This window comes from Enhydra lutris, unplaced genomic scaffold (assembly GCF_002288905.1).
Source record: "Enhydra lutris kenyoni isolate GAN:26980312 unplaced genomic scaffold, ASM228890v2 scaffoldscaffold19, whole genome shotgun sequence".
Lineage (NCBI taxonomy): Eukaryota > Metazoa > Chordata > Mammalia > Carnivora > Mustelidae > Enhydra > Enhydra lutris.
Genome location: NW_019154103.1, coordinates 13391132 through 13405066, shown reverse-complemented (window position 1 = coordinate 13405066; position 13935 = coordinate 13391132). Strand labels below are relative to the sequence as shown.

General features: G+C 37.3%; 1 pseudogene; it reads left to right on the top strand.

Annotated features, from left to right (window-relative positions):
- The first annotated feature begins 11742 nt into the window (after positions 1-11742).
- LOC111148430 lies at positions 11743-12289 on the top strand (annotated as a pseudogene).
- Positions 12290-13935: the final 1646 nt, after the last annotated feature.

The following is a 13935-nucleotide window of genomic DNA, read 5'->3' as shown; positions in this document are numbered from 1 at the left end:
CAGCTCAGACCCTAAATTGTGTGGAAAAAGTCTTGTTCTATAATTCTATGATGCTGGGATTAGGCAAGCAGCTGATGGCTTGATCAGACTAGGGCTAACCTGAAAACTGCTGACTTCCTGGATGTGAGCCAAAGGTTGCCCTTGGGGTTGAGATAAGCCAGTTAATCTCCTGACTGAAACAACTAGTCTAGACTTTGAATTGCTCTTGCCCAGTACTTGTCAGGGATACTGTGGATTGACTACATTCTAATTTTGCCCACTATGTAGTCCTAGAATTGTGAGGGTGTCTTGGACAAGAGAATGGTATAGTTGCTGTAACTTGACTAATTTAGCTGCCAAGAGAAGGTTATATAAGGTAGAGTGTTGGGTTTACATAATTTTTTTTAGATCAGTTCCCAGTCACTAATGGAGAGAAAACAGCTGTATAATAGGTCTAGCTTGTTTTATTCATGTGTAAGGATGTAATAAGGAATCTGTAAGCTGGTATTAGCTGTGCTTCTGATCCTCTGAGAGGTTCTTCTGGCTGTGAGAATCCTTGAAAGTTGTTGAGAGAGTCATTTGGGACTACTGTATGCTGATGACTTTGAAATGGAAGATACATACAAAATGAAAAGAAGACTTTCTAAAGAGCCAGAATAAAATAAAGGCAGTCACTGGACATTAAGCAGAAATTTGGCACAAAATTCTACCATTACCTGATATTTTGATATAAGAAATGCTAAAACAGATTGAGCAGTGAAATGGGTATCACACAGGCCTGGAAGTCTTCAAAGCGACCATCTTCAGCCCAGAGGGCATTGAAGGCTCCAATTTTCAGTTGGGTCATACTCCATTTTAATATTTGTACCATATCCATTCAGTAATAGTCCCTATTTCATTTAAGGTATTTTGGGTTAAAAATATAAATAAAATCAGCCCCTTCCTTTAATAACTTTATATTCCAGTAAAGATGGTCACATCAAATAAGAATATCATCAAGAAAAAGTGAACAACCATCATTACATAGTTACTTGGAGATTGAGCTGCAGCTGGAATGACTGAAGAATTCAGACCTGTTTATAAATCTTTTTCCCTTCATTTTCTTACCTTATTGTACATATTCTTCTCAAACTCATCTGTTCCTGTAGCTACTGCTTGTGTTTTGTGGCCCTAAAGGTTTTCTCTTTAGCCTCATTCTCACCCATCCTCTGCTAGCCAAATGTATAATGAATAAATTTTACAAAAGTGTCAATATGATCTTTGTGAAGAACCTAAAGTCTTATCATCTTTGGATGTAATCCTTGTGAGTTGGCTTTACCATATTCCACCCAGCACCAACTTGAATTCTTGGAGTTCTCTGAGATTCTTTCATTTCCCTCAACTCCACATCTAATTGGCCTCTAAGTTTAGTTGTTTCTACCCCTCCTTGACTCATTCTGTGCTATAGGTTAATTTCTGGGATGCAGATTCTGCTTCAAATCAACATCTGGAAGGAAGGGGAAGGAAGTGGGATTTGGTAGAGGATAAAGATAAGGCAAGCATTACAGCCTCTGCCATAAGAATCTTGGGGACTAAAATGACTTCTGAATTGTCCCACCTTGTATAGAAATGACAGAGCCTTCATCCTTGAAGATCTTCATGTCCGTTCTACTTGCCTTTCTGTTTCTTTTACAACCTTCTTATTTTAGGTTTTCAGAACCTTGAACTTTTCTAGAAATTTTGTAACTGTTCCCCTTCCCCTCTTCTATATAACTTCCCCTTCAGCATAAGACAAATTCTTGTCACTCCACTGATTAAAATCTACCAGTAACTCCTCATCTGCTGCAGGATAAAGTCTTGACTTTGTAGCATGACTTTCAAAGACCTTATGAGTGTAGAGCTTTCTACTTTTTCAAACTCATTACTTTACAACTGCTCCTGGACCAATTCTAGGTGCCAGCAAAATGGAGCTCCCTGCAGTTCCTTAAATGTACCCCATTTACCTTGTGTCTCTGCCATTTTATTCCAAAAGAAAGCCCTTTTCGTACCTTAGCTGTCTGCTGAATTCATCAAATTCTTCAAAAAGTCAACTCAAGTCCATTTCCTTAAAATGTCTTCCCTAACATTTCTAGTCAAAATCAAGCACTTTAATTTCTTTTTTTAAAAAGATTTTATTTATTTACTTGAATAAAAGAAAGAGATAGATCACAAGTAGACAGAGCAGCAGGCAGAGAGAGAGGGGAAAGTAGGCTCCCTGCCTAGCAGAGAGCCCGATGCAGGGCTCGATGTGGGGCTCGATGTGGGGCTCGATCCCAGGACCCTGAGATCATGACCTGAGCCGAAGGCACAGGCTTAATCGATTCACTGAGCCACCGAGGCACCCCCAAGCACTTTAATTTCTGTAGACCCTCAGAAGCTGTAATTATTTGTTTTTCACTTGTCTCAATATCTATGATGTAAAAACTCAAAGGGCCAATATATTATAGATACATACATTCCATGTGTATTATAGATATATAAATTTATCTTCTATCCCCTATTGTTAGCACAATTCCTGGCTCAAAACCGTATGTTTCAGAATGAGAAAGAAGGAAGGAAAAGAAAAGAAAGGAGGGAAAGAAAGAAGGTGAAAGAGGTCCCTTTCTATAGTAACTCTAAATCTTATTCTAATCAACACCACTAATTGCTTCATGAGGCTTTCATGAGTTCTGTGTTGAATTATTTTGTCAACAGAGAAACATTATGATTGGTGAAATTTATTCTTGATATGCTTTGGCTTTTGCATGACTTTTGCATCTCCATGAAAAAAAAATCACAGGTTCATAATTACCAACCACAACGATTTGATCAGTGATAAAATGGACCTGCCTGGTAAGGCATAGGACTGAGAACCCACACATCCTTAGAGTAAGCTCACAAGAGAAGTTCTGGCAGTAGTTATTCAGAGGCATTTGGGACAGCTGGGCAGTCAACATGAAGCTGACCCACAAGTAGGCAAGAAATGTGTGTGTCAGCAGGCGACTGGAATAGGGTGTTGAGGGAGGGAGAGAACAAGGCCTGTTTTATGACTTCTGGTGGCAAAGAGAAGTGATTTATGGTGATGGAATGAAGTCTTCTTCCCGGAGATCCAGCCATAAGTAGTGGACACTCAGTCATAGCTACTGGCACTCAGAGGTTGTTGATGACCCTTGGAAAGCCTGGTGTGAGGGACTTATCTAAGTATTAGCTTCATAGGTGCCAGGATTGAAGCAGAGAACTAAGCATAAAATTGGAGCAACAGATTAGAGACCCAGGATATTACAACAGGGCTGTGTGGCAGAGGTTTCGCTCTGTGGACAAAACAAGAACTCCTTATGGAAAGTAGAAGCAACGTAATGGTGGGACTGGCAAGAGTATTGACTCGACGTGGAGGTACCGATGAAGGCTTTGTTGTCTCCTAAGGTACAGGTTTGGGAGCTATTTGGTGAAGGCTTGAAGCTATAATTTGTGAGAATGACCCTTAGTACTAGAGGTATAACAGACAATAAATCAAGCTTCATTTTAGTCAGAATCCTGGGAACCCATAGTGTCAAAAGTTTCTTCCACTAGTAACCATGAATTATTAAGACATACCCAAGGGTCTAGTTAAGGAATTTTTTTTGTGACTGCATTGAAAACAAATTCCCCAAATAGCCCCATCCTTGACCTGTATACTCCTTACAACGTAGGAGAGTGAAGAAACAGTGGAAGAGAATGTTGTAATCCCGCTTGGATTAATCTTAGTGAGGACCACTAGTTGCAAAACAGTTGTCCCCATCATGGTTGGGGGCATGCCCATGCGAAAAGAGCATCTGACTCAAGCAGGGCCAAGGAGGGTCCTCCCCCAGGATATCTTATGCCTGCATTACCATGCCTTCCCACACGGTAAAGCCATGGGAGAAGGGTTGACTGTGGTCCACACCATATCTTCCATAGTGCGCAAACATGTCTGCAGTAAGGATCAATAAAGCTACACCATAGGGAGATGAAAGAAAAGGACCCATGAAGGGGGAAGCCTGATAGTTCCAGTGGGTGGTTTCAACTGTCCCCCAGGCCCTGCCCCTCCTGAGGGTAGATAAATTTGGATCATTATAAATTGCATTTAAAAGAGCCAGTGAGGAACCCTAGCAGATAAGGATGGGTGCAGTGTTCTATTCTCTCGAGAGTCTTGCATTCTGAGGTGCAAAGTTGGGTCAGAGTTAGGTCCGCTCAGGGGCCGGAACTTGAATCTCTGTGGCCTTCAGAGACATAGGTGGAATGGAACAGTTCTGGTGGTTTGTCCTTTTGCAGAATGGTGGGGCCCGTAGAACTAGAAGTGAGAGCTCATGTGTACTTGCTGTCAGTTGAACATGTCTTTTCTTGAAAAGTAAGGGCAAAAACTGGAGGAAAGTTATGAAAAGAGAAAATATTTTGAGAAATTTTTAAAGCCCCCGTTATTTTATAGTTGTGGGACTTGGGTTTAATTTGAATCCGTAAACTCAGAGGGCATCTGTAGGCATTTAGAAAAAGATGGTTAATTTGCAGCAGATACTAGCTTTTGTGCAAAGGCAGAGAGATGTACTGTTACATATGATGCAGATCACTTTAGAGTAATTGAACCATGGCTTTTGCATGCTTTCGATCCGAAGCTTATCTCTATCTGAAGCCTGTAGAAAGTCTTTTCCCATTTACATAACAGGGCAAGAGATTATTACAACTAAAATTAGATCCACGAATTGCTATGCACAGTGCTTTGTAGCATAATCAAATTATGATAAAATAGCCTTTATTTTTTTATTGCTGTATAATATAGTCAGGATTTTTAGTAATTTGTTTAGAAGTAAAGGAGTGGAAGTACTATCTTATTATACTAAAGCATCGAGGATTTTTGGCCAAATTGACAACCTTGCTTGATTGTTTTTTAGAGATTCTTATTCGGAGAATGGGAAGGATCCTGATATGGTCTAATTTGTTTTCCTGTCTTTGCCCCTGCCCCTGCCTTTTTAAAAAATATGGGCCACTGCCCATGAGTTCCTCCTGCTCACCCTTATCACTTAACCTGATAATACCATCCCCAGAATGTGGTTCCTGTTCATTTGATATTACCAGATAAAATCAAAAGCCTTATGCTTTCCCAGCACTGAAGAGTCTTGAGCTGTTTTCTCCCAGATTCTGAACAGGGCAAATCACAAGAACCTTGACATTGGTTAAATTATTCTTGTATAGATATAAATATGGGGGAGGGGAGAATAGGAAAAACAACCAAATTGTTGAGAAGAGAAATGAGGAGGTAGTGGAGAGGGGAAAGTGGACATGAAGACTGAATAACAGAAAAAAAAATGACGGAAGGAAGAGAAGAGGAAACACTTACAAGAATATGGGTATGAGGGAAAAGGAAGATAGAGAGACAGCAAAATATAACCCAGTGGAATCCTGTAACACGGTGTAAGAGCAGATTTCCATACCATTTCGAGGCACTGAAAGTTTCCTGATGGCTCTATTCAGCAGAACCCCACCCCCACCCCATTCTGTATTACTGTTAATGCTGCAGAGGTGGCATTTTCTTCTAATTTAGTTTTCAGTTACTGAACTCAGTTACTGACTCTTTACAGCCTGAGGGAAGACGAGCCTTTGTTAAAGCCGTGGCCGTTAACTTTCACTTTTCTTTTCAACCTCATTAGATTTCCCGAGGTTTAGTTCTAGACCTAAAGCACTGCACCGTGGCTAAACTATGTAAAATAACATTTTTGGTGAAAAGCAACACCTGCAAAAATGTCACACAAATTTCAGGTTCCGTTGTATCCAGTGATGTCACCAAATGAAATCCTAGTACAGAAAACGCAAGTAAGAGGGTATTAAATTTGTCACAGCCTATGGCTGCCTTCATGGCATCCCGTGGTGCAGTGATGAACCAGAAAGCCTTCTTGTCGGGTGGCACCTTTATATGTGTGCTCAGTGGGTAGCACAGCCAGGCAGACATTAGGCTCATTGAGGCAGGATTTGAAAGGAGGCTGCTAATCTCCCTTAGTCCATATTGGGTGTCAGAATTTTGATTGAATCAGTGCAGGATGAGCCATTTCCCATGTAGAGGGATTTGTTACAAAAATGGCATTTTTTGAATTTTTGTTACAAAAATGGCATTTTTTGATTCCATGATGAAACTCGAATGAAAACTGTGGATGACTGGACAATAATGTAAGTGATCTAGAAAGATCATATGATGCTTCTGTGATCTGTCTCTACTTACATGTCTTTCGGAGCAGTGTTTCTCTGCTGGCCCAAAGTGTGGACCCCAGGTTGGTGCCCTGTTCCCAGATGGGAAGGCACAACCAGGAAGGTTTTATTGCCTCAGGACTCACTTTGCCATGCATAGAGTCTCTGCGCCCTGGTCTTTGTCACAAGTTGTTTTCTCTCCTCTTGTGCTATATTCTGTCCTTGATGGAATATAGATGTTCTAAAGCCATGTCAGTGAGACAAGTCCCTCCTTTGAGGAGCATAAATCTAAAGGGATCCACCTTCTGCTCCCGTGCTATGGGGCTGCGTGTGTAACACCACTGACCTTCCTCTCAGCAGAAGTCACTTGGGGTGAACTGCAGGCAACTTCTTGTCCTACATCATGTACCCTTGCTTTACTTGAGATGCCAGCTATGTAAGAATTATTCTAAAGAATATTTAATGATATAAAAGTTACTAACAAAAAACTTGGCTTGATAGATGGCTAAAACATTTTCTGTTTTATTCTTAATTAGAGAAGTGATGAAATAAAGTGAGATCTATTTGATAGTAAGAAATATACCAAATTTCATTTGGGCTTGTGCTAGAGTAGTATTTTACAAGCTTTAAAAAAATACACAGTAAGAAATACATTTTATGTCATGACCCATTTATTGCAATGTATACAGTTCTTGCTAAGAAATCATGTGATGTGTTTTGACTGTTTCACATCTGGCCTGTTGTATTTATTTCATTTAAAAATACTAGTTAGAACCCACTACATTTATTTCATTGCCCACCATTGGGTAGTGACTATTAGTAAACAACTTTCCTAGAAGTTTGAGGAAAATAAGCAAAGAAGATAAGAAGAAAGTTTAACTTAATGGAAATTAAGTAATCAACATGTGGGTATAAATTCTAAACACACAGTAGGTGTTTTGCGCTTGTTATTTTTAAGTATTGAATTTAATTGCTGATTATTATTTTTAATGATCTTGATGGTAACTTGTTACACTGACCTCCATATGAGCTTTCAAACCAGTTTATATGTAAACAGCATTAATGCTCTTTATGGCTATTATCTTATTTAACCTTAAAAATAATACTAGGAGAGAAATTATTTATCACACAATGCTGAGGTTAAGAGGAAATTTACTCCAGGTAATGTTAGAGTTAGCAAACAGTCCAGCAGAATTCTCCCTAAGTGCTGTGACTTCCTTCCTGCACACAGGTCCATAGCTGGGAAGGTTATCAGAATGACCTGGGAGGCTCTTTCCATCTATACCTTGTACCCCCCTCTCATACCTCACTTGGGTTCTGCTTAGACTAAAGGAAAAGAAAAGGTGGATGATCTATCTTTAGTATTCTAAATATGAGGTCTATTTAAACCTCATCTCTTTTTATACTTTGTTTATGTAAGTTTTCACTAATGACTTAAAAAATATTACAGATTGAAAAGTATGCCAATTAGTCATGAACATTTTAGAAGTTAAATAAAAGCATAATTTATTATTTTTTCTAAAGACAAAAATAAAAATGTGAAGGTATTTCTCTTTCTAATAAGCTGTCCATCAGGTAAGCAAGGCATTGTATTGAGAAGAAAATGGCCAACAAATGACACCCCCTTTTCATTTCCTAGCTCTCTAGTGACCCAGTAGTTAGATTGAAGCTGTCAGGGGACTCACAAAATGAAAGGATGTAAAGTATGACACCATATTCCTAAAACAGCGTGAGGAGAGGAGTAAAGAATGGATTCAAACGTAAGTGACCATCAACTTAATATAGACTGCTATATGAAGATGTTCCATACAAACCAAACAGTAACCACAAATCAAAAACCAGTAGCAGATACACAAAAAAATCAAGAGAAATGATTCCAGGTATATTACTAAAGAAAGCCAACTAATTGTGAGAAAACAACCGTAAAACAAGTAACAAGATGACAATAAAAACATATCTATCAATAATTACTTTGAATGGAAGTAGACTAAATCCTCTAATCAAAAGACATAGGGTAATAGAATGGATAAAAAACAAGACCGACCCATATGCTGCCTACAGGGGACTCATTTCACATCTAAAGACGCACGCAGGTTGAAAGTGAGGGGCTGAAGAAACATTTATCATGCAAATGGGTATGAAAAGAAGGCCAGGGTAGCAATACTTGGATTGGTCAAAATAGACTTTAAAAACAGACTGTAACAAGAGACAAAGAAGGACACTATATAATCATCAAGGGGAAAATCCAACAAGAAAATATAACAGTCGTAAGTATTTATGTACCCAAGATGGGAGCACCCAAATACTTAAAACAGTTAATAACAAACCTAAAGAAATAATTACCAGTAATACAATAATAGTAGCAGAATTTCAAAACCCAAAAAAAAAAAAAAAATAGAACAGATTAATGAAACCAGGAGCTGGCTCTTTGAAAAAAATCAACAAAATTGATAAACCTTTAGCCAGACTCATCAAAAGAAGAGAGGAATCAAATAAAATTGGAAATGAAAGAGGAGAAATAAGAACCAACACCACAGAAATATAAAGAATTGTAAGTGAATGTTATGAAAAATTATATACTAAAAAATTGGACAACCTGTAAGAAATGGATAAATTCCAAAAAACACATAGCCTCCCAAAATTGAATCAGGAAGAAATAGAAAATTTGAACAGACCAGTTGCCACCAATGAAATTAAATCAATAATCCAAAAACTCCCAACAAACAAAAGTCTAGGACCAGATGGCTTCACGGGTTAATTCCCCCAAATATTTATTTATTTATTTATTTTCAAAGATTTTTAAAAATTTATTTGCCAGAAAGAGAGAGAGCTATCACAAGTAGGCAGGCAGAAAGAGAGAGGGGGAAACAGACTCCCTGCTGAGCAGTGAGCCAGATGTGGGGCTCAATCCCAGGACCCTGAGATCATGACCTGAGCAGAAGGCAAGGGCTTAACCCACTAAGTCACCCAGGTGCCCCTCTACCAAACATTTAAAGAAAAGTTAATATCTATTCTTCTCAAACTATTCCAAAAAATAGAAGAAGGAAAACCTCCAAATTCATTCTATGAGGCCTGCATTACTCTGATACCAAAACCAGATAAAGACACTATGAATAAAAGAGAACTGCAGGCCAGTATCTCTGATAAACATAGATGCAAAAATCCGCAAAATACTAGCAAACTGAATCCAACAAAACATTTGAAAATAAACAAAAATAAGGACAAAAACAAAACAAAACATTTAAAAATCATTCACCATGATCAAGTGGGATTTATTCCTGGGATAAAAGTGTGATTCAATATTTGCAAATTAAGCAGTGCAATACATCACATCAATAAGAGAAAGGATGAAAACCGTATGATCATTTCAATAGACGCAGAAAAAGTGTTTGACAAAGTACAACATCCATTCATGATTTAAAAAAAAAACGCTCAACAAAGTGGATTTAAAGGGAACATACCTCAACATAATAAAGACCATTTATGGAAAATCCACAGCTAACATCTTACTCATTGGTGAAAAACAGAGCTCCCCCCTCCTAAGATCAGGAACAGGACAAGGATGTCCACTCACCACTTTTATTCAACATAGTACTGGAAGTCCTAGTCACAGCAATCAGACAAGAAAAAGGAATAGAAGGCATTCAAATTGGTAAGAAAGAAAAAGGAATAGAAGGCATTCAAATTGGTAAGAAAGAAGTAATAACTTTCAATGTCCTTGGATGACATTACATGATATATAGAAAACCCTGAAGACTCCATCAAAAAACTACTAGAACTAATAAGTGAATTTAGTAAATCACAGGATATAAAATCAATGTACAGAAATCCATTGCATGTCTATTCACAAATAATGAAGCAACAGAAAGAGAAATTAGGAAAACAATCCCATTTATAATTGCACCAAAAATAATAAAATACCTGGCAATAAACTTATCCAAGGAGATAAAACACCTGTACCCTGAAAACTATAAGACATTGTTGAAAGACATCAAAGATGACACAAACACGTGGAAAGATATTCCATGCTCATGGATTGGAAGATCAAATATTGTTTAAAAAAGTGTATTACCCAAAGCAATCTACAGATTTAATGCAATTACTATCGAAATACCAATAGCATTTTTCATAGACTAGAAAAAAACAATCCTAAAATTGTTGTGTGGAACCACAAAACACCCTGGACAGCCAAAACAATCTTGAAAAAGAAAAACAAAGCTAGAGGCGTCACACAATTCCAGATTTCAGGTTATACTACAAAACTGTAGAAATCAAAACAGTGTGGTACTGGCACAAAAAATAGACCCATAGATCAATGAAACAGGATAGAAAGTCCAGAAACCTACAATTATATGGCCAATTAATCTTCAACAAAGGAGCAAGAATAGGCAATAATAAAAAAATAGTCTCTTAAACAGATGGTACTGGGAAACTGACCCATTTTCATACACCAAACGCACAAATGAACTCAAAATGGATTAAAGACCTGAATCTGAGACCTGAAATCATAAAAGTCCTAGAACAGAGCATAGGCAGTAATTTCTCTGACATCAGCCATAGCAACATTTTTCTAGTTATGTCTCTGGGAGCAAGGGAAATAAAAGCAAGAATAAACTATTGGGCCTACATCAAAATAAAAAACTTCTGTACAGCAAAAGGAACAAACCACAAAACTAAAAGACAACATACTGAATGGGAGAATATATTTGCAAATGACATACCCAATAAAGGGTTAGTATCCAAAATTTATAGAGAACTTATAAAACTCAACACCCCAAAAAACAAATAATCCAATTAAAAAATTAGCACAAGACATTAACAGACATTTCTCCAAAGAAGACATCCAGATGGCCAACAGTTACATGAAAAGATGCTCGACATCACTCATCATCAGGAAAATGCCAAGTCAAAATCACAATTAGATGTCACCTCACACCAGTTATAATGGCTAAAACAAACAACAAGGAACGACAAGGGTTGGCAAGGATGTGGAGAAAAAGGAAGCCTCATGCACTGTCGGTGGGAATGCAAACTGGTACAGCCAGATGGAAAACAGTATGGAGGTTCCTCAAAAACTTAAAAATGGAACTACCCTACAATCCAGTAATCCTACTACTGGGTATTTGCCCAAGGAATACAAAACCACTAATTCAAAAGCATACATGCACCCCTATGCTCATTGCAGCATTATTTATAATAGCCAAATTATGGAAGCAGCCCAAGTGTCCGTCAATAGATTAATGGATAAAGATATGATACATAGAAACAATGGAATACTATTCAACCACAAAAAAGAAGGAAATCTTGCCATTTGCAACCATGTGGATGGATCTAGAGAGTATAATGCTAAGTGACATCAGTCAGAGAAAGACAAATATAATGATGTCACTCAATACATGGCATTTAAGAGACAAAACAAATGGAGAAAGGGACAAAGAGAGAGAGAAACTGAGAAACAAACTCAGCTATAGAGAACAAACTAATGGTTACAAGAGGGGAGGTGGGTGGAGGGATGGGTGAAATAGGTGAAGGGGATTAAGAGTAAACATCATTTTTGCCACATCTATTGTGAGAATGAAGACCATTCTCGGCAATCAGACTGTGGACATTCCAGAAAAATGCCAGCATCACTCTTAAGGAAACTGTTGTTACTGTGAAGGACCCCAGAGTTACCCTGATGGAACTTCAATTACATCAACATAGAACTCAGTCTCCTTGGAAAGAAAAAGAAGAGGCTCCAAGTTGAAAAATGGCAGGCAACTAGAAAAAAATTGGCTACTGTTCGCACTATCTGTAGTCATGTAAAGAACCCAATCAAGGGTGTTACACTGGGCTTCCATTACAAGATGAGGTCTGTGTATGCTCACTTACCCATCAGTGTTATTTAAGAGAATGATTCTCTTGTTCTTGGGTGAAAATATATTCGCAGGGTTCAGATGAGGCCAGGTGTGGCTTGCCCAGAAAGACGAGTTAATTCTTGAAGGAAATGACATTTAACTTGTATCAAACTCAGCTGCTTTGATTCAGGAAGCCACAACAGTGAAAAAACAAGGATATCAGAAAATTTTTGGATGGCATCTATATTCCTGAAAAAGGAACAGTTCTGCAGGCTGATGAATAAGATCTAAGTTTTCCAGTTACAGAAACAGCAAGATGCCAGATGATTTTTCAGACTTATTTGTGATATTTTAAAGATGCAATAAAAGCTGTATTGATTTGGGGTAAAAGAAATTCTGTATATTACTCAGTGCTTATCATTTATCATGATGAGCACTGAGTAATATATAGAATTATTGATTCACTCTAATGTACTCCTGAACCTAATGTAACACTATTTACTGTACTTAAAATTAAAAAGTCTAAAAAGTTAGATGTAATTCTGATATACTGTATTTTAAGATGAAAAATGAAATATAATATCTACACTAAGTGCAGCTGCCCTGAAAATTGACATTGAAAACGTAGCTATGAAATGAAATAAAAATGAGATAATAATGCAAGAAGAAAAAAAAAGAGAGAGAGAGCAAGAGTGGGAGAAGAAAGGGAAGAAGAAGAAAAGAAAAATGTTAGGGATTATTATTGGATGATTTTTAAAATTATTTTTGAAATTTAAAATATTTTTAAATTGAACTTTCTGGATCATAGGTCTTTTAATGATTCTACCATATTGGCAGTCAACTGATAATATATGGATTTCTTTTTGGTATGAGGTTTTTAATGTATTAATATTCTTTACTTTTTAGATATAAAAGCAGAAAGCGTGATTAGGGGAATACATTTTACATTTTGATGACAGAATAAATTGTGTGGACTGAATTAAACTTTGGGGGCTCATGACTTAAGTATTATTTAAAAGTCTTCTCTAGAATTACTTTAATTGGTTATGCGTTCTCAGAAATAAAGAATAGCCTTGAAAATATAATCACTAAGCTATCAATTTTAAATATTTATTTTAATTATTTAAAGAAAAACTGATCTCTTTCTCTGCCTTAAAATCGTTCATCAAGCAGAGGGGCTCTTATTTCACATGCTAGGTACAGTAGTAGGTTGGTGTGGTGGACATCCCTGCTGCTCACCAGTATTTCTCACCCTCCTCCCCTTCTGGCATATGAGAGCGTTAGGTTCTTCCACGTCCTTGAGTTAAGATGTTGTTATGTGGCTTGCTTTGGCTAATGTGCAGAAGAGAAGTGTACCAATTGTAGGTGGCATTGAAGAGCTGTGCAGTACTCTGTGTTTTCTCTTCCTTTTTCAGTTGTTTCATGTTTCATGTATCATGTTTCATATGATAGGTGCTTCAGACCGTCATCCATGGAAGACAGGTTTCTAGGACCTAAGACTTAGGATGAGCAAGAAATCAAGTTTGTGGTGTTATTCACTGAGACTCGAGGGTTTTCTTTACTGCAGTGTAATCAGAACCATCTGGTTATAGTTGATTATATTATTGGTTATAGTTGATAATACTATTGGTTATAGTAGATATATTTAAAAAGGTGGTTAAATAACAAAGAATCTTAGACTGCATATATAACCCTAAAATTATTTTTAGTTTATAATAAGATATACATAAAATAATATTTTGTTGTTGTTAGCCAAGGGCTTTTCTTTGATTATGAATTTGCCAACTGGAGTTCCATACTGTCTTTTACTCATTACCACATAGATCATTCTCTATATGTGATTTTCCTTGGAGCAAGAATGTAAAGACACGGGAGAAGCAACCTGAGTGCAGAATCTTCGGGCTTTTTACATTGCCACTTTGCAAATATT